Raw genomic sequence first — 23,790 nt, 5'->3', positions numbered from 1 at the left:
TCCTTTGGGGCAAACTTTAATCAGAGTGGTATGTAGAGTGGAAGTAGAAGTGACTTTTTCAGAGTTTAAAATTGTGGATATTCTCAAGTATATAGACCTTCCTAAACAGGTTCATGTAGGATGAAAAACCTGGAGGGTTGTATAAGCCAAAAGTTCCCACCTATCATCTGCTTTTTGGCCCATCTTGTTCTGCTACCCTTACTCCCTACTGTGACCTGACATGGACATTTCTTTCTCCTCCTCCTCCTCCTTCTCCTTTCTTCCTCTTCTTTCTTCCTCTTCCTCCTCATTTGCTCTTGATAGAGTTGGGACTTGGGACTTCAGGGTAAAAGTGAATATTATTACTCCACTGGGTTTTCTGTTTGTGATTTAAATCCTTCTAATGTTTCTTGAGTGTAGGACCCATGGGAAAGGAAAAAAACAGGCTGATGGCTGTTTTTCTCAGACACTGTAGGAACCAATCAGTATAATTTAATTTTCACTTCAGTATTTTTGTTTCCAATTTTAAAATAGGTTTTTCTTTTAAAAGTTTTTTAACGTTTATTTTTGAGAGAGACAGAGCATGAATGGGGGACAAGCAGAGAGAGAGGGAGACACAGAACCTGAAGCAGGCTCCCAGCTCTGAGCGGTCACCACAGAGCCTGACTGGGGGCTCCAACTCACGAACTGCTGATGATGACCTGAGCTGAAGTCAGACGCCCACCCCGACTGAGCCACCCAGGTGCCCCATGTTTTCCTTTTCTTTTAAATGCCTCTAGATACCTCCTCTGTCTACAAAGGATCTGCCATAGTCTAGTACCACAACTTGTTCAGGGGGTGTTTAGGAAATACTATTAATATGTATATACCACTTTATTTGGCATGGCCAGTCTGCATTGGGTCTCTGCCTCCAGAAAAATTTCCTTCTCTCATCATAACTCTGATCCCTAGGTTTTTCTGGATCAGTTCGTTTATAGCCTTAAATAGGAGTGGTGATTTTTGAAATTATCTTTCTAATTTAAGCCTGGCTACTTTAACAGGGAGGACTAGGTTACCCCAAGATCGTATTATTGGAAACTTAGAGTATAATAGAGAACCTGTGATTCTCCATTTGTAGAAATAGTTGAAGAGTTTCAGTGGTGAGAATTTCACAGACATAGATCTAGAGAGGTAACGAGAAGGAAAATATGCCTGGACCCTTGTTTCTCTCAAAGCATCCTTGAGGAGGGAGAGCACACGGGAATTGTGCTCCGCGAGGCCACTGGGTTGGGCTACAGCAGCCTGACTGTCAGTCTTCAGTCACATCGTCCTGAATGAAAGAACGTGAAGTTGGAATTTATTGTGATACGCAGTGGTTTATTTGCTTATAAACAAAGATAAAGGGAGAGTAGGAAGAGGTGATTTATTGGAATCTGTTGGATCTTCAGCATTTGTTGAAATGTCACTCAGATGATCTTTCTGTGGTAGCAGTATGTGAGCAACAGCCTCTTTTAAAGTGAAGGCACTGCTTCCCTGTCTTGACTGTAAGGAGTCCAGCCTCTGGGTTCCCTTTGTATGTAGTTATTATTGTGTTTTTTGTTGATTTTTGTTTCTAAAAAGGAGAGTGGGTGAATTTTTCTGGCTGTCCTTAGAGTGAGGAGATGCACATTTTCAACCTTCTTAGCTCTTTGGTACCAACTTGAGCCAAAAATACATTTTTATTTATTTATTTACTTTTTACAAGATGTTAACTTCGCTATAAATAGTTTATGTCTTTGTGAGTTTAGGTAGGTCTTTGCAACACAAGAAATCACTGGTGAGAACTGGTTTCCTTCTCAAGGAACCATGTAATATTGATAATTTTACTTCTATCCAGGATGTCACTACACCACAGGAGCCTGGCACAGAGAGGGGGTGGGGAGGGTATGGAAAAAGAAATTAGTCTATGGGTCTATCCTCTAGGACATTTGCTTCAAAATGGTATCTGGGTATCTGAGGTGGGAAGGGTACATATTTCAAAAAAATGTCGTTGTCTCTGTCTTGGTATTTACACTAATGTAAAATTTTTATCAGGAAGATGGTTGTATAATTATGGCTACAAAAGTCCCCTCTCTTCACTTAAAAATCTTAATAAAGATGTATAAATGATAACTGGCTCCTGACATAGTTATCTCAAAGCATAAAGTTGTAAGGTTGTATTTTCTACTGGAGCTTTTCTTCTTTTTTTATAGAGTAACCATAAAAATAATCTGATGCAAAAATGGCAAAAATTGATATTTGTTAAAACTAGGTGGTAAGTACATGGCTATTGGTCAACTGCTTGAAATAATTCATAATGAAATATTTTAAAATAAATAGAATCTCAAGAATATATTTCAAAATATTTTAAAGCATTTTAGGGGGAAAAGAGACATTGCTCACTTGGGATATTGGCTTCAGAATAAGAATCATTTGAGATTTTGGAATAATAGTTATAGAATTCCTTAGTAAATAAGAAATAGTTTTGGAGATGATCAATGAATAGAAACCAATAACATAACCGGTGGGTCACCATAATTGCATGTTTTTTGGGGGATGGAAAATATTTCCTCTCGAAAAGGAAAGGTTGCTTTGTCCAATGTACCCTGTTAGACGTAACATTTAGTTATACATGGTTTCCAGTTTAAATACTTGAGCTTTGTCTCACTCTCAAAGTCAAGTAAATTACAAGAGCCCACAAACCTGGAATTTACCTAAAGGAAACTAAGATATTTAGCACAATGTTATAGGTGAAAGAATATTATGAAGGGGGCCTCTTGGTATTTCCAACAATTAAAGTCTGTTGATTTCTCACACTGAATTGTGATTCCTATTATGACAAATTCTCATTGTTTCATTTCCATGCCTTACTTCTTGACTGCAAATGATATAATTTTCTGAGATTTTGTTAATTTTAGTTGTTTCTGGGATATCTTAACCCAAATTATAGATGTTTGTTTATTTTACAAAGAACAGGAGAATGCATTTTTTTTGTTTTTCATTTATTTAATTAATTTTTTAAATAAACTTTATGCCCATTGCGGGGGTGGGGGTGGGGGTGAAACTCACGACCGTGAGATCAAGAGTCACATACTATGCTGGCTGAGCCAGCCAGGTGCCCCAAATTATAGATGATGTTTAATCCTTGTTTATCTACTTGTAATTTATTTGAATCCTAGGTCTTGGTTGCTTGATCATTGTTGAGACAACAGAATGATTGAGTAGCATTCTGCATGTCTAAGCAGCAGTGTTTTGCAACCTGTGCCCAGTTGGGCTAGAAAAAGCTATTGCTTGACATAACTCAAATGAGGAGTTTTAGAGTATTGGGCAGTGTCTGTATGGAATCAAATACATGTGTTAAATTGGAGAATACCTTTGAAGATCCTCTAGATGGCAGAACAATTACAACAAATATACCTCAGGAGCTGCTCTAAGAAGTGTGGGGAGGGGAGAGTATAGGAGACATGGGATGAGAAGGGGTCTTTCAGCTAGCAGGGCTCTGTGCTTTCTATCTGGACCCGACGAGGTTTTTACATGCTCTAGGTCTTGCTTTTTATGTGCTTTATGTCTTGATGTTTTATCTAAGATCTTGTTTGAAACAATGTAACACTGCTAAAGAAAATGATGGGATGTCAAAACTCAAAAATATCTTGAGTTGTGTACCCAACATCAAACTGGATGTAATAAAGGCGTTCGTCCACATGCCCTGAGCATTTCTAGAGACTGTAGCTGATTCCACCCCAACACGCATGGTGATGAATTCTAGAACAATGCTGGCCTACCTGAATACCTTCTTACTTTGATTTCTGTCATAGAGGATAATGTGCAGCATGCTTTGGAAGAGATCACCATTGTTGACATAGATTTAACAGATCAATCATGATGATACCATGGCTCTCAAACTTGAAGAAAATTTGACTGAGATACTTGTATAGATTTATTCCTCATGCCCAGAGAACGCAAAATAGACGAAAGATATTTAAATATGTCACTTCCTCCACTCTCATCTTTGAATGAATCAGAAAACTGACTGTATCTCTTCAATTTCTCTTGCAAAGTGCTTATCCAGATTCTTCTGTAATCACTTTTTGATAGCAAAGCCAATTTAGATCCTTTTGAACAATTGATGAAGTTCTAGATCATAGCATGGTATGGCAAATTTAATTTCCCAGAAAAAGTATAGGGGATAAATTCACAATCCTGTATTTGTACACCTCATGGTCTCATATAGTATACTTAACAGACCAGATCTGTTTGTAGCTATTATTTCAGAATCACTGCTCCAAAATGTTCCCAACATGGAGACTTTTCTGTATATGTCCTATTTTCTCATTACCAGTGAAGCTGGGATATATTTTAGAATCATCATTCATCCCCCTTTTTGATGAGATTATACTTGAGGATGTATTAAGGTACATTTTCACATTCATTTAACAAAGCTATTGAGTAACAAGTTCTGTGCTTTCCTTGGGAATAATGAAATGTATGAGATGTGGTCCTCATTCCTGAGGTCGTCACCCAGGAGGGTGCAGACTTAGTAGGCAAGATAAATATATACATCGATTTTATTTTTTTATTTTTATTTTTTTTTAATTTTTTTTTTCAACATTTTTTTTTTTTTAATTTATTTTTGGGACAGAGAGAGACAGAGCATGAACGGGGGAGGGGCAGAGAGAGAGGGAGACACAGAATCGGAAACAGGCTCCAGGCTCCGAGCCATCAGCCCAGAGCCTGACGCGGGGCTCGAACTCACGGACCGCGAGATTGTGACCTGGCTGAAGTCGGACGCTTAACCGACTGCGCCACCTAGGCGCCCCTATACATCGATTTAAAAAAAAATGTTTCTTTATTTTTGAGAGAGAGACAGAGCACGAGTGGGGGAGGGGCAGGGCGAGAGCGAGACACAGAATCTGAAGCAGGCTCGAGGCTCTGAGCTGTCAGCACAGAGCCTGACGCGGGGCTCGAACTCGCACACTGTGAGATCATGACCTGAGCTGAAGTCAGACACTTAACCAACTGAGCCACCCACGCGCCCCTATATAGATTTTCAATGCAATGTAACAGGGTATTATAAAAGAGGTGTTACCAGAAGTGCTGTGGAAGTTCCTGGACAGCTCTTCTATAGGTATTACCACAGGTTACCCACAATTAGTGCATGCAGAGGACTGTGTCCTTATGGCACAGATGAAGGAAGACCTGTAGTGGATGAAGGCTTGGACTAGAACCATGTTATATTCTAAGCCTGATAGATGGAGATTTTGCACCAACCAGCATATTTGCGCTGTTGCACCAAGAAAATTCTGTAGACAGCTAAACGTCTTTATTGGAATAATTGAACTGGAAGCTGACTTTTACTACTCAAAGCACATTATTTAATGCAACCTATATATAGTGATGAACAATAAACTGGAAGGCCTGGTGTATTCTGATGACAACAGTGTAACCTCAAACTATGAGGTTTATAAAAGTAATGTTTTCTGATTGATCTGGATTCTTGAGTTATTTTGCTAATGCCTCCAGTGCCATGTGAAACATGGAGGATGGCAGGATCGTCAAACAACTGTTGATAATAAACTGGTAGTAATTAGCCAGTATATAGGACTGGATAAATGCTTTAATAATTCTCGAATACACCATTGTTTCAAGCAAACTGTAACCGTAGGTAACAAATGTCATTTTGGCTTGTAATTATTTATGGAGTTCTTATTATTTTTAACATAGAATCTTTATATAGGCTCTGAATGTAGGAGTCTAAGACACACGTGACTCATATTTTGCACCAGGGCTATTGCAACTCATCAAAGGATAAACTACGTGTGTTCAGTGAGTTGTGCTTTGTCCTTTGCAGATAGAGCTGCCTAAGAGATACAGGAGAGATGGTCTGTATATGTGTGTGTGTTCGTAAGAGGAGCTCTCATGTTTCTTCTTTGTTGAACCCTAATTCCCAACTTATTTTTGCAAATTTTTGGTGACGACTTTGATAGAACACAGTCATTCTCCTTATTAAAGAGATATTCCTTTTACTTTATGAGTTAATATTTTCTTTAAAAAAATTTTTTTTTAAATGTTTTTATTTTTGAGACAGAGAGAGAGCATGAGCAGGGGAGGGGCAGAGAGAGAGGGAGACACAGAATCCGAAGCGGGCTCCAGGCTCTGAGCTGTCAGCACAGAGCCCGACGTGGGGCTTGAACTCACAGAGTGTGAGATCGTGACCTGAGCTGAAGTCGGATGCTCAACCGACTGAGCCACCCAGGCGCCCCGAGTTAATATTTTCTTAATTAATGTTCTTAAGGAGCCCCAATGTTATCATGTTAGTTCATATGCTATACACTCATTAATTTAAGTCATGGGATCACTGTATAATTTAGGAGTCCCTTTCTCATTTGGAGAAATTCATTCCTATTTTGGGAGTATTGATAATGTTCTCAATTTCCTGAGTAGTATCAGTATTTCTCTTGGGACCAGGGTGAAATTTTGCACCAATTCCTCTATGTTCTTTTTCCATTATTGTCTGACTGTTGACTGGTATTTTCTTCCCTTCCGTTTTGTCGTCTGTGAGTTTTATTAACACAGTGTTTACTCTCTCTTTTAAATTATTAATGAAGTAAACTGTGAAATGGTGCTTTTATCTTTAATAGTTGATGCTGTACAAGTGACAAATGCAATGAAAGCATCCTTCTCTCATTCAGTTCCTGTCGTGCGTCTCTTTAGTGTCTCTGTGACATGACTTGAAATGACACTGCTCGTGTCTCTTTTGCAGCTAGTTCACACTGAAAGGATATAATCTTCTGTTTGATATCACAGCCACTTCTCCAGCTACAGACTGTGATGTCACAAACCAAAGATTATTCTCTCTCAGCAGGAAGAAGCTGGAGAGGAGATGAATCTCCATGATGAACCATCATCCTTATTCAGATTTGGTCATTTCATAAAATTAACCACAATGAGGAGCAAATATACTGGCTAGTTGAATTATCCTTTTGCCTTAAGCTTGAAAAACTTCACCATTATACTGGAATGAGAGAAATTCTTTCAAAAATTCTAAGTAAAAATTTGGGAGTTATAATAATGCAGGTATCTGTAAATACCTTTTTATGGAGTTTAAAAAATGTTATGTAGTGCCAGACCCTTTGAGTTAGATGTTGACACGTGAAAATGAATTTTAAGTATGTTTCTAATTTCAGATGCAAAATTATATTGCTTATTGTTTCAGGCAAAAATGACATACCAGTCTAAAAAAAGCCAACCAAGGCACTAAATGGATATACTTTATTTTGACATATGTACCTACTTTTATTTTCTCATGGTTTAAGCAAAAAGTTTATAACTTTTGGATGATTTGAAATGAGCAGAATCTATGGGTATAGCGGTAGATATCATTGTAAGGATATGGTAGCCAGAATATTTGCTTCATTTCTATGAAAGAATCCAATATTACATAATCATATTACTTTTATGATACTTTTATATAATACGTGGACATAAAATACATTCTGAATTACACAGACGCAAGTAGGCAACCACTGAATACTTCCCAAGAATGTTCAAAATCTCTTTAAGTCTTAAATGTATCAACACAAGGGAAAAACTCCCATAAATAAACCAAATCTTCAGGTACTAACATAAAATTCCTTGTCCATCTGTACTCATGAGATACTGAAGTGGAAGCAATTTTCAGTGTTACAAATGATGTGTTAAAAGGTAGTTAATGTTTTTTATTCACTTTTTCACTAAAATGAAGAGGAAAATGTAGATTATTCCAAATTGCTGTAGATTTTTTTTGAAAGCTGTTATTTAAACCTCAGTAATTATTATTCAGAATGAATCATTATTGGGAAAAAAAAACCCTTGATTTAGATGGGAAAGAAAATGAAGAGAAATTGGGACAGATGCTTACAAGGGCTACAGAGGACGAGGGTCATGTCTGTTTACCCATCACCATCCTCAAAGTCATGGAAGCAAAAAGTCCCTGAACTGGTGTACATCAATAATGAGTAAATAAAATCTAGGAAACTTCACAAGAATAATTTTATGCCCCATTCAGTTCTGTTTATTGGAAGCAAATTGTTTGAGCATAATAGTGTTAATCTTATATTTTGCCCAAGTTAATTAAAAAACCCCCAAAACCTTATTTATGAGTTCAACTAATGATATTTTTCATTTACAAAAGGTAGGCATATTTTCAAAGCATGTCAGTTTGCAAAATAGGATATTATAATAAGGAGAAAAAAGATGCAAAGAATCCTTAAGGGTTCAGGTAAGTCTGGATGTAGGTAAAAAACTATTTTTAGTTAGGGCTGGTATACAAAGGAAGTAATTTGAAATTTCTAAAATAAAGATTTTTTCTCTGAGATAAATTGGTGCATTATACCATGACTGCTTGTACATAAGTTGCTGCTTTCCTTTGGTGCTAGAAAATGATAAGTAAATTTCTGTAATGACTTCAGATGCAAATGATGATACTTAAGGTTCTTTAAAGACTGTTTTGAAAAGAGTGAAAGTATCATGTAATTCACTCTACTAATTAAAGCTTTGAAAAAAGGAAATAATTTAGTGAAATGGAAGAGAAATTCAAATTTGACTTAAAAAATTTTTTTTTGGCAGGTACTGCATAATTACCTCTGATAACTTTCCTTGTATCATCAGATCATTTCTATTGTTAGGTGTGATTTGCTTTTATTGTTTCCCTTATCTCTTGTCTTCTAAGATAATAGAAATGTATTATTTATTTTAGCGTTTCTTTATGAAAAGATTAAGCTTTGAACTTTTCCTACTGAATTTATATGCAAACCAATATAGTTGAATTTTGCCTAAAAATCTATGTAAGGAATTAAAATTCTGACTGTCCTGTTTTGTGTGTGTGTGTGTGTGTGTGTGTGTCTTTAAAAAAAAAAAATATATATGGTAGTCTCTCTAGAAGTCTCATTATGGAGTGATTTCTAGGGAATTTCTAAAAGGCACTTGGACCTTTTAAAATTCTTTGGTTCCAGTAGTTCTTTACATTTTGCTGTTTGGACCATTGATCTGAGGTAGAGCTTTTGTGGTACTAAGACACCAGACATCTTTTTGTTCTGTTGTTAAATCATAAAAATGTCCTCATTTAGTCTGTTAACACAAAAATGCCCAGTACTGTTACTGTTAGGGTATGAATATCATTCTACTGTGGTGCTGCCTTTTAGTTTGCTAGAGATTGTTTTTCTTGAGGGTGAATGAGAGTGACATCACAGCTTTTTTTTTTTTTTTTTTTGTAATGGTAAAAATCAGTTCTTGAGCTTTCTTCTTTTGCATTAATAGAAATATTAAAAATGCGTTAATTTTTGTTTTACCAAGTGCCCTGGGAATCAAATTTCATTTGAATATGTTTGGTATATAGCATCTGTGAATGGCTCTCGTGCCCCATTCAGGGTTCTCTTCACGCATGTTTTTCAAGCTATTAAATAAAACTAAATTGGGATTTTAAAAATGAAGACAAAGATGGGACCTATCCAATGAAAAATGAATGAGATTTTGGGGATGTTTTTATCTAGTTACGAATGAGTAGTTTTTATGCAGCATAAGTAAAAGCAAGTGTTTACCTCACAAGGCTTAAATCTGCATAAAGCTTAAGGGAAGGTCGCATGAAATTCAAATCTAGTGGCTCGTGCACAGCATTCAGCAGGTTCAGTTTCAGTAGTCAGGATAGAAAGTAATGTTATAAAATTAGATCTTACCTGGCAGTGGTGTGTGTGAAGCCCAATAATCTAATTCTGGCTGGAAATAGTAAGCTTCGGTACCTGAAATGCCTTCTCTACTTGGCTTGCGTGTTTTCGTTCACCACTGTGTTTTATTTCATGCAGTGTCAGTCTGTCTGCATTCCTGGTAATCCTGTAGCATTAGGGCAGCACGCAATAGATGAAGATTCCACTTGAATAGGATTATAGAGAAAAGGGGTGAGTTTTGCCTTTCTTTATCTGGTAACAGCAGTTGATCTGACCACAGACAACTTGAGCGTTCAGAACTTACTAAAAATTCATTGAATGTTTCAGCAGTGAGAAATCCAGGGTCCTCGTATAGATGTTTTTACCTTCTGGAAAAGTTCTGCTGTCCATATTTCAGCATTACACGTGCCCCCGGATCAAGTTGCTTTAAAAAAATCACTTGGACTGGATCTCTCTCGGATCTTCTCTTGCACTGTCTTGCTCTCCTTGTGTTCCCCTTGACCAACTTTTCAGTCCACTGGCTTCCTTTTTGTAGAGGATAAGGGGGTCTCTTCTGTCTTCCTTGTGCCTCTGCAACACATAGTTCTGGGACACTGTTTTGTGAATAGCGAGGGGAAAATCCAAAGAAGGTATGGCTTTATCATCCCTCCGGACAGTGAGCATAGTTGGCATGAATGAAGAGCTGATAGGAGCTATTCAAACCAGACAGCAAACTGATGGGATGACGCTTTCATACATAATAAACCCATTAATTACTTCTGATGGACAGCAGTATGCCCTGAAAGGAAAAGAGGAAGGAGCCGATGATCATATTCAGTTTGATAGGTGCTCTCTGAGCAGCCTGTCATTGTGAAGAGAATCCAGAAAGAGCTGCAGCTCTGGAATGTGATCAGGTAGAATGGGCAAGAGTTGTTTTGACAGGCAGTTAAGTGACGAATTTGGGGAGGAAAAAAAGAGCTGAGCAAAGAGGGAGCTGGAATAAGGTTCCAAAATGCTGGTGAAAATGTTCATTGTTTTCCTCCTGTTCATCCTTTTGGCTGGAAGAAAGTACTCTGTATTTTACCTTTGCATTATTTGCAGAAATTCCGCTGAGCTGTTTTCTCATAATCTAGTTTTCTCTAAAGAAGGAACATAATTTTAAAAAATCCCATGGGATAGAAAAATATATTGTGAGTTTTAAAAATTTGTAGCAGGGAAAAGGCTGCTTTTTTTGTGAAAAGGCACACCTGTTTTTACATGTCTTTTGGGCACATGCATTTTGTTGCTTTGGAATAGAACATTATGAGTCATCACTTAGTATAAAATTTTAGCAGGGTGTTTATTTAAAAATATTATATGGAATTCTGAGGAGCTGTATAAAAGAATAGATCTAAAAAGTGTCAATTTTATAATTTTTGTACTTCATTTTTTAAATAAAACAGGATTTTTTTTTTCCTTTTCCTACCTTTTCATAGAGTCCTTTCAGGGGTGTTTCAGGACAATAAATGCTTTTTAAATGTTTTTTAAAATTATTAAAAACTTCACCTTACACAAAACTGTGAAAAAATAATGTATGAACTTCCATCAACCCATTACCTGGATTCAACAATTACCAAGTTCTTGCCATGTTAGCTTCGTTTAACTTTTTTTTCTTAGTTGAAACATTTTAAAGCAAATCTCATTCCATCCTTACATACATTAGCATGTATGGACACCTCACATAACCACTGTTCCGTTATCACACCTAATAGTAATTATAATGAACAGTCGTTAATAATGAGGTTAATTGTTAATAATTCTTCGGGGTCATATGATATCCGGCCTGTTTCAGATTTCTCCTGTCTCAGAGATGGTGTCTTGACCAGGTTTGTTTTTTTTTTTTTTTTTGAATTAGAATCTAGGCAGGGTCCATATATTTAGTTGTTAGGCATTAGAATTTTAAACACTAATTTAGATCACATGTAATGAAGAAATAAAATTTAGTTTTATAGCAGTCTTCTATGCACATTTATAATAGGAATATCTAGATAAGAGAACATATCTCCAGAATATTTTCTTGAACTCTTGCCCACTTAACATTATGCACGGTAATGATAGCTGAAAAGGAATGTAATTTTCTGTGGTTATGACTAGCTGTTGGTTAGGTTCATTACTCTGCAAGTTTTTCATGATTTGTTCTGGAGTATGAGGTCTAAAATTCTGCCCCAAGCTATTGAGTCTACCTTTTAGGCTGGGCAAATTCAATCAAATTCCAGGGTCAGTTCTACTTAATTGCTGAAAAAGACCATCTTGCTTATTTACCTTATCAAACACAGTAGAACATTGTTGTAATAAATACTCCCAAGTTTCAAACCATTGATTATTAAACCAAGTTTCAATGTTTGAATGTGACTTAGAGTTCTGTGAAGATCTAAAAATAGAGAAGTAAAAATCAAATGGGCCATTGTGTTGATGAGAACCAGTGACTCTAATATTATATAATTATACATAATTATATAAATTGTTTTATAATTTTTCTCATAATATCAGGTTTTTCCTTTTAGTGTGAATTTTTATTTTCCTGTAAGACTGGAACTCCCAGCTCCTTTTTGAAAACGCAGAGCATTTGGCAGTCTACTTGCGTTTTCCTGGAATGTAGTAACATAAGTTCCTGAAATAACTGTGTGGGGCACTGGACCCCACTGAAATTGGTTCTCATTCGGATTCTCTGTTTCTCTCTGATCCCACCCATTCTTCCTCTGTCTCCATCTTTTAAATTGGCTAGATGAATGAGAATGGGGAAGGTGAAATATGGGGAGCCATTGAATGGGCGTGGATGGAACTTCTACCTAGGCTCAAAGTCACTATTGAGGACCATGCTTCCAGTTCTGTGGAAGCCTATAGAATAATACTGCTCTCCAAAGGCTCTGTCTCCTGCTGCATATCATGTTATGACATGATTGTTTGGTAGCTTTGTGTAGCACTTTCTTATATTCTCAAACAATCCCTTTGAAAGCCTTGTCCTTACTTAAATGTTGCTGAACAAGCAGTGTACGTGCTTTATTACCTACCTATGTGCTTTATTGAAAGTTTGTGAAAGAGTTACTATGACCATTAAATACAAATAAACTAAAGGGAAAAGGCTTCTTTTTCCTAAGCCATTTCTGTAATTTTCCCCCTTGATCATTTATAATACAATACCAATATTAGGTGGCATTTTGCAAATAAGCAGTTTTTACTATAGAACGCTGTATAATTGGTGACAGAGTGGCTATAGAGGGAACTAGACTAATAGATAAGGAGTATATTTTGGGTATAAGTCCTCACTCTATTTCCAATCATTATTTCCCAGTGCACTAACTATAAACTGAATTAATAGGAAAACAGTGACTCAGGCAGTGACCCTGTAGAGTTCCGAACCAAAAAAATAGGTGCACCTCAGCCATTGTGTGAATCATTTTTTCCAAAAGCATGGAGTTGTTCCTGTGAATAGTATTATTCAGAGATCTAATTTGTCAAGTAGCTAGTTGGGCAGGTGGCTTGTCTCTCATTGTCCCCCACCCCCATATGAGGGGAAGGAGGGAAAGTCTCAGAAAAATGAACTTGACGTTCTTTCTGATGCATATAATAAGGCACAGGTTTTGTTGTTGTCATTCAGATGTCTCAATTCCCATCTCCCATTTTGCAACTGCCTTTATTCTCATATTTGATCTAAACTCCCGTTTCTGTTATAAAGTTGACCAGACAACTTAGAAGTTTCATAGGCTTTATAGATTTTTAAAACACTTTATGTATAATAATATTAATGATTATTTTCCTCCTCAAAATTCTTCCTTGCATGAACAGTTGGTCCACACCTAGAAGTGTGGTCATAGGTGATCTTGAGCCTTCACAAAACTATAACAGCTTTTGTAAGGAAAAAGAAAAAACAGTCCCCTCTTTATGTTCTCCAGTTCTTAAGTGAGTGGGAGTTGTGGTTAAAGATTTCTTCTGTAGCAACTACCTATTTTTAGGGCAGTTTAAATATTCATAATCTCAACTGAGTGTGATTATTTTTCAGTTAATAAACCAAGAAAAAAAGTTGCACTTTAAGGGAGTATTGTAGAATCATGCAAGCCCTTTCTAGAATACATATATTTTCTTGTTGCTTTAGTGAAAGACATCAAGTCTTTGTTGGCTTACCTGGATCATTCTAGATCATTCTAGCCTGTAAAAACTAACAACTACTTCCTAGTTCATTACTGGATACATGACAGTGCTCTAGGTCCTTAGAATGTTCAGTGAACCTACTTTCACAGCTTTGATGCAGACTGTTGTTTGTTTTATAAAGGAGAAAACTGAGATGTGGAGAGCTTAAGTAACTTAAGTTGACTTAGCTAGTAATATGTTGAACTGTGACATGAATCCAGGCAAGGTGGTTCCAGAGCCCAGAATCCAGAGAGATTCCAAACTGAGGAAAAAAGATGATGGAGCTCTTCCCTTCGATTGTGAGACTCCTAGCAGAATTTTGAAAGAGTGGTGGCTCTGGCATCACCAACCTTCTACCACAATGAGATCTGCAGATTCAGGGATACCTGATGACTGGCAGATGATCCTACAAATTGACTATCTTTGAGAAAAAGATACTGAGTTTAATATAGAATGAATGTTTCCTTCTTTTCTTCCATGCTAAGAGTTTATAAAGGGGTGGTTTTTTCTTTCATTCTGTTCTTTCATAGTCTCTCAAGTAGATATGCTTTAGAATACTAGTCATTTAAGTTTAAATTAAAAAAAAAATGTTAAGTACATGTGATGTTAGGGGAGGATGTGAACCAGACTTGTTGGTACTCTACTATAAAATTATTAGGAAACCATTGCTTTCTTCAGATGTATCTCATCCAGATAAATGGATTCCATTTTTATCTTCTTTTATTTTATTTAAAAAAAATGTTTATTTACCTTTGAGAAAAGGAGGGGCAAAGAGAGAGGGGGGACGGAGGATCCGAAGCAGGCTGCATGCTGACAACAGCACGATGTGGAGCTCGAACTCAGGAACTGAGAGATCATGACTTGAGCTGAAGTCGGATGCTTAACCAACTGAACCACCCAGGCACCCCTCCATTTTTATCTTCTTATTTGGACTTTTAAAAATGTCTCCTTTTTAAACTTCTTTAGTTCATTGCTTTACCAGAGCATTCCCCTGTTTCACTCAGCTAAGGCCTTTACCTGTGTCCTAGTTTGGCCCTTTCCAGTCTGCCCTTCAGATTTTGACTTCTCCTAATGAACTGTAGACCACCACTAGAGGTCTCCATACCTCACTTTAGAAAGCTCTGATTTTGTAAATTAAACAATAAATAAATTAAAATGTTTCAAAAATAAATAAAAATAAAAAATAAAACTCCCCAAAAGTAAAAAAAAAAAAAAATCTCTGATATTATAGGCACAACCCAGTAAGTGGAATAAATATGTTCCCTGGGAGATTAGTTACTGGTATTTCCCTTAAATACTAATTAAGTGCTTCTATGTTCTAGGTTCTAGATTATGCTATGTTCTGAGGGTAGATTAAGAAAATGGTAAGGTCTCCCCCCTGGAGAACCCTGCAGTCTACTGGGGACACTGAAGTGTGAACATAACGGCCACAAAACTGCGTGTTAGGCATGGCCACATCACATACTTTTAGATCCCTATTACCAGAATCCTTCAGATTTCTAGGTTTATCAAAGTGCCACTAATGCTCTTGAACTTTCCTGTAGCTCTTCATCTATACTGAGATCACTTCTGCTTTCTTGATCAAGCCCAATGATGTGTCTTCATCAATATGGCAGGGAGCCATTCTCTGGGACAGCAGGATTATTTGGGTAGGCTCTGGTTTTTGTTTTCTGATGCCCTTCTCAGCAGCTCTATGCATCTGATCTTTAGGGAACAATTTCATACAAGAGTCCACTTCTCCCAATCCCAGGGAACAAAGCAAGCCCCATAACTTAGAGCCTTCTGTATCCATTTTCCTTTACTAGAGAAATTTTTTAGAAAGGGTCTGTGTCCCATTTTCATCCCTGGTATGTTAGGGATATTTAAATAGAGAAGTGTCTCATAGTAACGTGCTTACTAGTAATATGCTTATAGACATATTGTGAATGATCCATGAAAAACTCCTAGCAAAGTGCCTGGGACATCGCTGGCAAGTGTTAAATAAATGTCGGCAGTTGTCATTATTATTATTATGGAACTTAATTTAATTTTAGTGCTGGAGGGGACTTCGAAGATAATGTAGTCCAACCACCCATTTTACACAGTAAGTTTTAGTGCTATTTTCTTTTTCATACAAAACAGTGAAGCTGTTTGGAGTGGTTTTCTCTTACGTAGTGCTATCTGTTTTATATTAGGAAGACCCAAATTTTGGTTCAGTCGTTATCAGCTTAATGGCTATACTAGTTCATAATGATTTTTATGTGGGTATTTTGAACTAAATAGCAATTGTGAATTTTAAAAGAAGTTAAGGGTGAAATTGGAGAAGCGTTAAACAAAATAAAATCCTGGCAATTTGTTAGCCTTTCTTCTGTAACAATGTTCCAGAGGGAGTTGTGAACATTATAGATTAGTGACCTTCTGGATGGCAGATCTATTTTTTTTTAAGTGTAGAATACTTGAATACTTAAGTGAACAATTAAAGAAGAGAAGGTAGCTTGATTTTAGACATAAATAACTATATGGATGACTAGAAACAAGTGGGTTATATTTTATTAGATTTAAAAATATATTTCGACAAAGTTTACACCTTAAATTCTATTTTAAAAACCTGAATAAACACTAACTATATAAGTAATCTTGGGGACCTTTATGTGAATAGGTCATTTGTCTGAGCCAATAACAAAACTATAGGAATAGATATCATTTCTTGGAATGGAGGAACTTTGGGCATTCTCTACAAGTTGAGACCATTTTCATGCAATGTTTGTTTTTTAATTATTTGAAAGACAGAGGTAAAAGATGGGTCCCAGGACTGGGTAATAATATATAAAACTGCCTGGGATAAATTCTAGTTTAGAGCTCTATGAGTTAGAAGTGGTAGATGCCTTTTAATGTAGTCATGAATAAGTGAAAATAATCTCGATCATGACTATGTGATGTTATGCAGAAAGATAAGGGGGAAATTAAAGGTTTTAAGCAAGGGCATGCCATGATTTGCTATGTTTAAAATTTTTTTTATATGTTTATTTATTTTTGAGAGAGAGAGAGAGAGAGAGAGAGAGAGAGAGAGAGAGAGAGAGAGAGAGAGAGAGAGAATGAGCAGGGGAGGGGCAGAGAGAGAGAGGAAGACACGGAATTTGAAGCAGGCTCCAGGCTCTGAACTGTTAGCACAGAGCTGGATGCAGGGCTTGAACTCAAACTGCAAGATCATGACCTGAGCTGAAGGTGAATGCTTAACCGTCTAGGCCACCCAGGTGCCCCTGATTTGCTATGTTTTTAAAACATCTTTCTTGAGTCCTGTGTGCCATGGTAAGAAATTAAGAAATTGGTAGAGTAGTAAGGAGATTATTGTAATGGTCTAGGCAAAATATGATGGTTCCTATCTTAGCTTGGGCTGCTATACCAAAATACCATAAACTGGTGGTTTAGTCAACAGGCATTTGTTAATCATAGTCCTGGAGGCTGGGAAGTCCAAGATCAGGGTGCCGGCATGGTCCGGTTCTGGTGAGGACTCTCTTCCTGGCTTGCCGATGTCTGCCTTCTTGCTATGTCCTCACATAGCAGAGAGAAGGATGTTCAGGTTTCTTCTGGGGTTTCCAGTGTCATAACCTACCCCTTCCCCAGGCTCTACCTCCTACGCTTATCACACTGTGGGGTTAGGGACTCAACATAAGAATTTTGGTGGTGCACAAACAGTCTGTGACCTAGACTAAGGTAGTAACAATGGAAAAGTAACAGAGTGGACAGAATAGAGGAAAATTTTGGAGGTGTAAAAGGTAGAACTTGCTGATGAATTCGGTGTCTGGATTTGATGGAGAATGAAGGGTTGAGAATGACTCTCAAAAGTCTGCTTCAGTAAGAGGATGAAGTAAGTGGGTGGAGATGCCATTTGCTGAAATGGAGGAAGCCAGATGAGGAGCAGCTTTGGGAAAGGGAAGATTGAGAGAGAGAATATTGAATAGGATGAGCTGTGGATCTGATAATTTTTTTTCTTTTAAAATTTTTATTTAAATTCTAGTTAGTTAACATACAGTGCATTACTAGTTTCAGGAGTAGAATTCAGTGATTCATCACTTCCATATAACACCCACTGCTCATCATTAATACCCATTACCCATCTAGCCCATCCCTCACCTCCCTCCATCAACCCTTAAGAGTCTCTTATGGTTTGTTTCCCTCTCTGTCTCCCCCCCCCCCGCCATGTTTGTTTATTTATTATTGTTTTGTTTCTTAAATTCTACATATGAGTGAAATCATGGTATTTGTCTTTCTCTGACTTATTTCACTTAGCATAATACACTCTAGTTCCATCCACATTGTTGCAAATGGCAAGATTTTATTCTTTTTGATGGCTGAGTAATTTTCTGTTGTTTATATATACCACATCTTCCTTATCCATTATTCATCAGTTGATGGACATTTGGGCTCTCTCCATAGTTGGGTTATTGTTGATAATGCTGTTATAAACATTAGGGTGCATGTACCTTTCTTAATCTGTATTTTTGTACCCTTTGGATAAATACCTAGTAGTGCAATTGCTGGGTCATAGGGTAGTTCTATTTTTAACTTTTGAGAGACCTCCACATTGTTTTCCAGAGTGGCTTCTCCAGTTTGCATTCCTCCTGCAGTTGTCTTGTCTTGTCTTGTCTTTTCTCTTTTTTCTCTTTTCTTTTCTTTTCTTTTTTCTTTTCTTCCCCTTCCATTTCCCCTTCCCCTTCCCCTTCTCTTCCTTTTTATTTATTTATTTATTTAAAAAAATTTTTTTAACGTTTATTTATTTTTGAGACAGAGAGAGACAGAGCATGAACGGGGGAGGGGCAGAGAGAGGGGGAGACACAGAATTGGAAGCAGGCTCCAGGCTCTGAGCCATCAGCCCAGAGCCCGACGTGGGGCTCGAACTCACGGACCACGAGATCGTGACCTGAGCTGAAGTTGGACGCTTAACTGACTGAGCCACCCAGGCGCCCCTTCTCTTCCTTTTTAAATAGGTTACACGCTCAGCATGAACCCCAGTGTAGGGCTTGAACTCATTACTCTGAGATCCTGAGCTGACATCAAGAGTTGGATGCTTAACCCACCGAGTGACCCAGACACCCTACACCTGTTGTTTCTTGTGTTGTTTAATTTTAGCAATTCTGACAGGTATAAGGTGGTATCTCATCATGGCTTTGATTTGTATTTCCCTGATAATAAGTGATGTTGGGAATCTTTTTATGTGTCTGTTAGCCACCTGGATGTCTTTGGGAAAAGTGTCTATTCATATCTTTTGCCCATTTCTTCACTGGATTGTTTGTTTTTTGGGTGTTGAGTTTGATCAGTTCCTTATTGATTTTTGGATACTATCCCTTTATAAGATAGGTCATTTGCAAATATCTTCCCCCATTCTGTAGGCTGCCTTTTAGATTTGTTGATTGTTTCTTTCACTGTGCCAAAGCCTTTTATGGTGATGAAGTCCCAGTAGTTCATTTTGGCTTTTGTTTCCTTTGCCTCTGGCAACGTGTCTAGTAAGAAGTTGGTCTGGCTGAGGTCAAAGAGGTTGCTGCTTATGTTCTCCTCTAGGATTCTGATGGTTTCCTGTCTCACATTTAGGTCTTTATGGATCTGATAATTCTTATTTTCTCAAAAACTTGAGGCATGTGAAAGAACACAATCTTTATATATGAGCATCAATATACTCTTAAGTGTTACTTTTGTAAAGAGATCATTTTCTGTGTTTCACATAATGGTTTTTAACCTCGCCTTTTTTTTTTTTTTGTCTCCACTATTTACATGTAACACATACTCATCATAACTGCTCTCCCTGAAGGTATTTCAGGGAGGTAGGAAAAGAACTGATAAGTCAGTTTCCCTGCATGTGGTGTGATTGGAAAAAGCACTGTAGGAATGAGTATCATGTACTCTTCCACCTCTTCCCCAAACCTGCTTGAGAATCATTTCCTTAAAATCTTCTGTGAATGGCTTTTGACATGTTCACATTTCTTTAAATGCTTTAAAAAATGGATTGGCCACACTGGTTCATAGGTGGGAGGGGCTCTCAGATGGTCTGGGCACCTCCATTTTCTAGGTGAGAATACTAAGCATCTGAGAGGTTGGCATTTACTTAAGAATGCAGATGTTGTGGCTGGTTAACAGGAGGTATGTTGAATAGTAGAACTCCAGGAATCAGAATCCCAGCCTATAATTCTTTCCATGACACATGCTCTTGAATTCTCAATTTCTCTCATAGGAGAAATTCTTATGAATAATACAAAAATGAAGTATGTTTTATAAGAAATACATTTGGTAAGGTAAAAAATTATATTGTCCCTGTAGAGAGATTTTACGTTTACAATTTGATATAGGGTTGATTCTTGAGTCCTTAGTCGAGCAGTTTAACACCTAAAAGTATCTGCATTGTTCTAGGCACTGGATGTATAAAGGTAACTAAGGATAAACTGTTCCCAAGCAGCTGATGGAGTGAGAGAGACAAACATACAAATGAAAAACATCGCCCTTAGTGTGATAGTTATTAGAGCATTTGTAGAATAAGAGGGAACATGGGGCTTCCACATAACGGGGAAATAGCTAATTTCACTGGGAGAGATCAGGGTGGCTTCCTTGGAGGAGTTGTGTTAAGCTGAGTTGGGGGTAGACATTGGCTATGTACTCTTTGAACTACCCTGACCCCCCTTCCCTGGGAGCTAATTTTATTTTTCTTGTTGATCCCAAAACATTAACAAGAGCCTTGTTGTATGCTAACTGAAGAATATAAGTTTGGGATTATTATCTGTAAAGCATTAAAAGTATTTCTAATGGAAGTGGCAAGAAAATCGGCCACACACACACCGACTCTCTCTTCCTCTCTTTAACCCAGGTATTCTAGTTGCCATAACAACCTGATTGTGTAGTGCATTTGCTACTGTGGTGGACATTGTGTCAGCAGGTTCCATTGTAAGCTGCAGTTTTCAGGATTTGAAAATTCAACATCCTATTCACTGACATGACATATAAAATTCCATCTGCTGATTGGCTTTGTTTACCCTTATAATTGAATATTAAAAGTCATTCTCCTCTCTGGTCATGTCGAAAAAGTCCATTTGTTTGTTCAGTGTCTAGGATTCTGCTTCTGGTTGTGAATATTTTATTGCTAAAGGAAATCTCCGTATCTGATCAAGTTATCTTAGTTTGTAATTTGGAAATTGAGGCTCTGAAGGGTTAAATGACTTCCCTATGGGAACACAGTTCACCAGTAATTTAGTAGTTCATCCACTACAGCTCTGATGGTATTGGAGTTCAGCAGCATCTTGTTCTTAGTGAGCTCTCTGAGCTTTGGTTAAATCTCACAACTCATGTAAATATGTGTCTCTGTGTATTTGATGTGTGTCCTGTCTTGTCTAGTAACATCCTTTTGTGTTACACACTGAGGCGTGTAAACTTGTTTGTATGTCTGTCCAATCTCCACCAAGCTGAGCTTCTCAGGGTCGGACGCTGCACTGTACTTACCATGATTTCTCCAGAATTTGCTGGGAAGGATCAGCTCCTCCTCTTCTTCTTTCTTGCTCTGACGCCAGTGCACCTGGCTTCTGATCTTTGTTGTCTGTTCCTACTCCTTTGACCTAATGACCTGTTACTGGCTGTTGTAGTCTGACTCTAGGACTCAGGTCCACAGGGGAGCACAGAAGATGAGGACAGAGGACGTAGTGAGGGGGATGGAGGGGGGGGGGTGTTCTAGGTGGAGGGAGAAGCACATGGAAACATCTGGAAACACCAGAGAGCTTGGTGCTTGGAGGGCTGTGGGCTTTGAATAAAGTACAGGGAGAGGTGGGAAAGACGTTAGAGCTGTCCAGGCTACTAAAGGTAGGCTTGGACTGGACTTCCTACTAAGGAATTTGAACTTCATCTGGTAGGTAATAGGGACCTATTAAAAGGTCTTAAGTAGGGGATTGATATGAAGAGATTACCTAAAAATGAAGAGTCTTGGAGACTGAACTATGCATGGAAAAAAAGAGGGGCATGGGTAGATATACATTCTCTGAAGTAGGAAAATGTGAGCACAGAGGAGAGAGCAATTATTGCTGCCTGGGGTGTGATGACAGGGAACTTGTACAAAAGAGGTGATATTGCAGCTGGATTTTAGTGGGTAGCTAGGATTACACCAGGTGGGGACATGGGGGAGATGGCATTTGAGAGATGAGAAGCAGCCTTTGTTCAAACAAAGGATTGGAGGCAAGAACACGCTTGGTATGTTAGCAATACCCTGACTGTGTCATTGTTGGTGCAGTGTGAGCTCCAAAGGGGCCCATGGCTTGAGATCAGATTGGATGTGTTGGGCTGAGACCAGGTTGCCAGAAGTTTTGATGCCCTGCTAAGGACTAGAGACTTTATGCTCCAGATAGAAAGAAGGGAGCCATGTGTTTTGTTTGTTTGTTTGTTTGTTTGTTTGTTTTTTAAAGCAGCAAGAAGACATTGAGCTGATGTAGAGAAATAGCTCTGGCAGTGTAGAGACTGAGTCGGACAAGGTGGGAATTGCCAGCATGGAGCAAAGGCAGGGAGTGGAAAGGGAGCTTTCCCATTCAAGCTCCTGGGTGGATTATTTTGCCATTTATCAAGGTTAGGAAGATAGGAAGAGGAGACCCATTTGGGTTAAAGATAATATTTGTTTATTATTTTATTACTTATTTTTTTGGGGGGGTTAAAGATAGTATTTAAAGAATTGTATCTAAATTAACAAAATAATGTGTAATTTACTTACAAAATGCTCAGATCCTAAGCCAACATTTTGACAAGTGTTGACAATTGTATACACCTGTGTAGTCACCACCGCAAACAAATAGAATAGTGGTGCTTGACCTTGAGTATGCATCAGATACAGGAGGGTGGCTTGTCAGGCACAGATTGCTGTGTCCCTCCCTGCCACCCCTCCCCCCCACCCCCAGAGTTTCAGATTCAGTAGGTCTGGGGCAGGAACTTGAGAATTTACATTTCTAACAATTTCCAGATGCTGCTAGTTCAGGGACAGCACCTTGAAAATAGCTGCTATGAAACATTACCATCATCACTCCAGAAAGGCCTCCCCCCGCCCTCCCACCCCTACCCCCCCCCCCCCCCCACCTGCCCTCCACTCCCTGTCGCCCTCCACTCCCCAGGGAACCTGGCTTGCTTTCTGTCACCATGATTAGTTTGACTGGTCTTTAAAGGCAAGCAAATAGGATTAGGCAATATGTATTCTTTTATGTCTGATTTTTTCCACACAATGTAATGGTTTTGAGATTCACTCATATTGTTGCATGTAGTTTATTCCTTTTTATTGCAGACTAGTTTTGATCATGTGAATATAGCACAATTTGTTCATCAGTTCTCTTGTCCACAGATATTTCCCTAGTTCCAATTTTGGGCTATTATGAAGACAACTTCTATGAACACTATGTACAAGTCTTTTGGTGGCTATATGCTTTCATTTCTCTAGGAGTGGACATGCTGGGTCATAGGGTAGATTGCTGTTGAGTTTTCTAAGAAGCTGCCAAATTATTTTCCATACTGGTTATGATGTAACTAGTTGAGTTGTGATTAAATGTTCATTGACTCTTGTGAGGTTGCTAGATATTGACTAGACTGAAGGACTTTTGTCAAAGAAGAAAAGGTTATGGGACGCCTGGGTGGCTCAGTCAGTTGGGCATCCGACTTCAGTTCAGGTCATGATATCATGGTCTGTGGGTTTGAGCCCCGTGTCAGGCTCTGCTGACAGCTCAGGGCCTGGAGACTGCTTTGGATTCTGTGTCTCCCTCTCTCCCTGCCCCTCCCCTGCTTGTGCTCTGTCTCTGTCTCTCTCAAAAATAAATAAACATTTAAAAAATTTTTAAAAAAAGAAGAAAGGGCTAGGTTGGACAGGGAAGTTTGACAGACTTAACCTTTGGGGCGTACACATAGTTAATCAACAGTGATGCAACTCTTCTCTCAAACCCGAACACAACTTAAATCTGTGGTTGGTCTTAAAAAATGTGGATTAGTATTC

The 23,790-nt window shown here is 38.1% G+C and overlaps 2 protein-coding genes across 2 annotated transcripts in view; one reads left to right on the top strand and one right to left on the bottom strand.

Annotated features, from left to right (window-relative positions):
- CHRM5 (cholinergic receptor muscarinic 5) overlaps positions 1-10,603 on the bottom strand; it is a 98,630-nt gene extending 88,027 nt beyond the window's left edge. Inside the window, exon 1 of the mRNA XM_058738299.1 lies at positions 9,687-10,603. The gene's annotated coding sequence lies outside the window, so the exon portion shown is untranslated. The remainder of the gene's footprint in view (positions 1-9,686) is intronic.
- The window catches only part of AVEN (apoptosis and caspase activation inhibitor), a 200,127-nt gene that overhangs the window by 73,228 nt on the left and 103,109 nt on the right, over positions 1-23,790 (top strand). The gene's annotated exons all lie outside the window — the stretch shown is intronic.

This window comes from Neofelis nebulosa, chromosome 7, assembly GCF_028018385.1.
Source record: "Neofelis nebulosa isolate mNeoNeb1 chromosome 7, mNeoNeb1.pri, whole genome shotgun sequence".
In the NCBI taxonomy this organism is placed as follows: Eukaryota; Metazoa; Chordata; class Mammalia; order Carnivora; family Felidae; genus Neofelis; species Neofelis nebulosa.
This window is presented reverse-complemented; position numbering and strand designations above follow the sequence as displayed.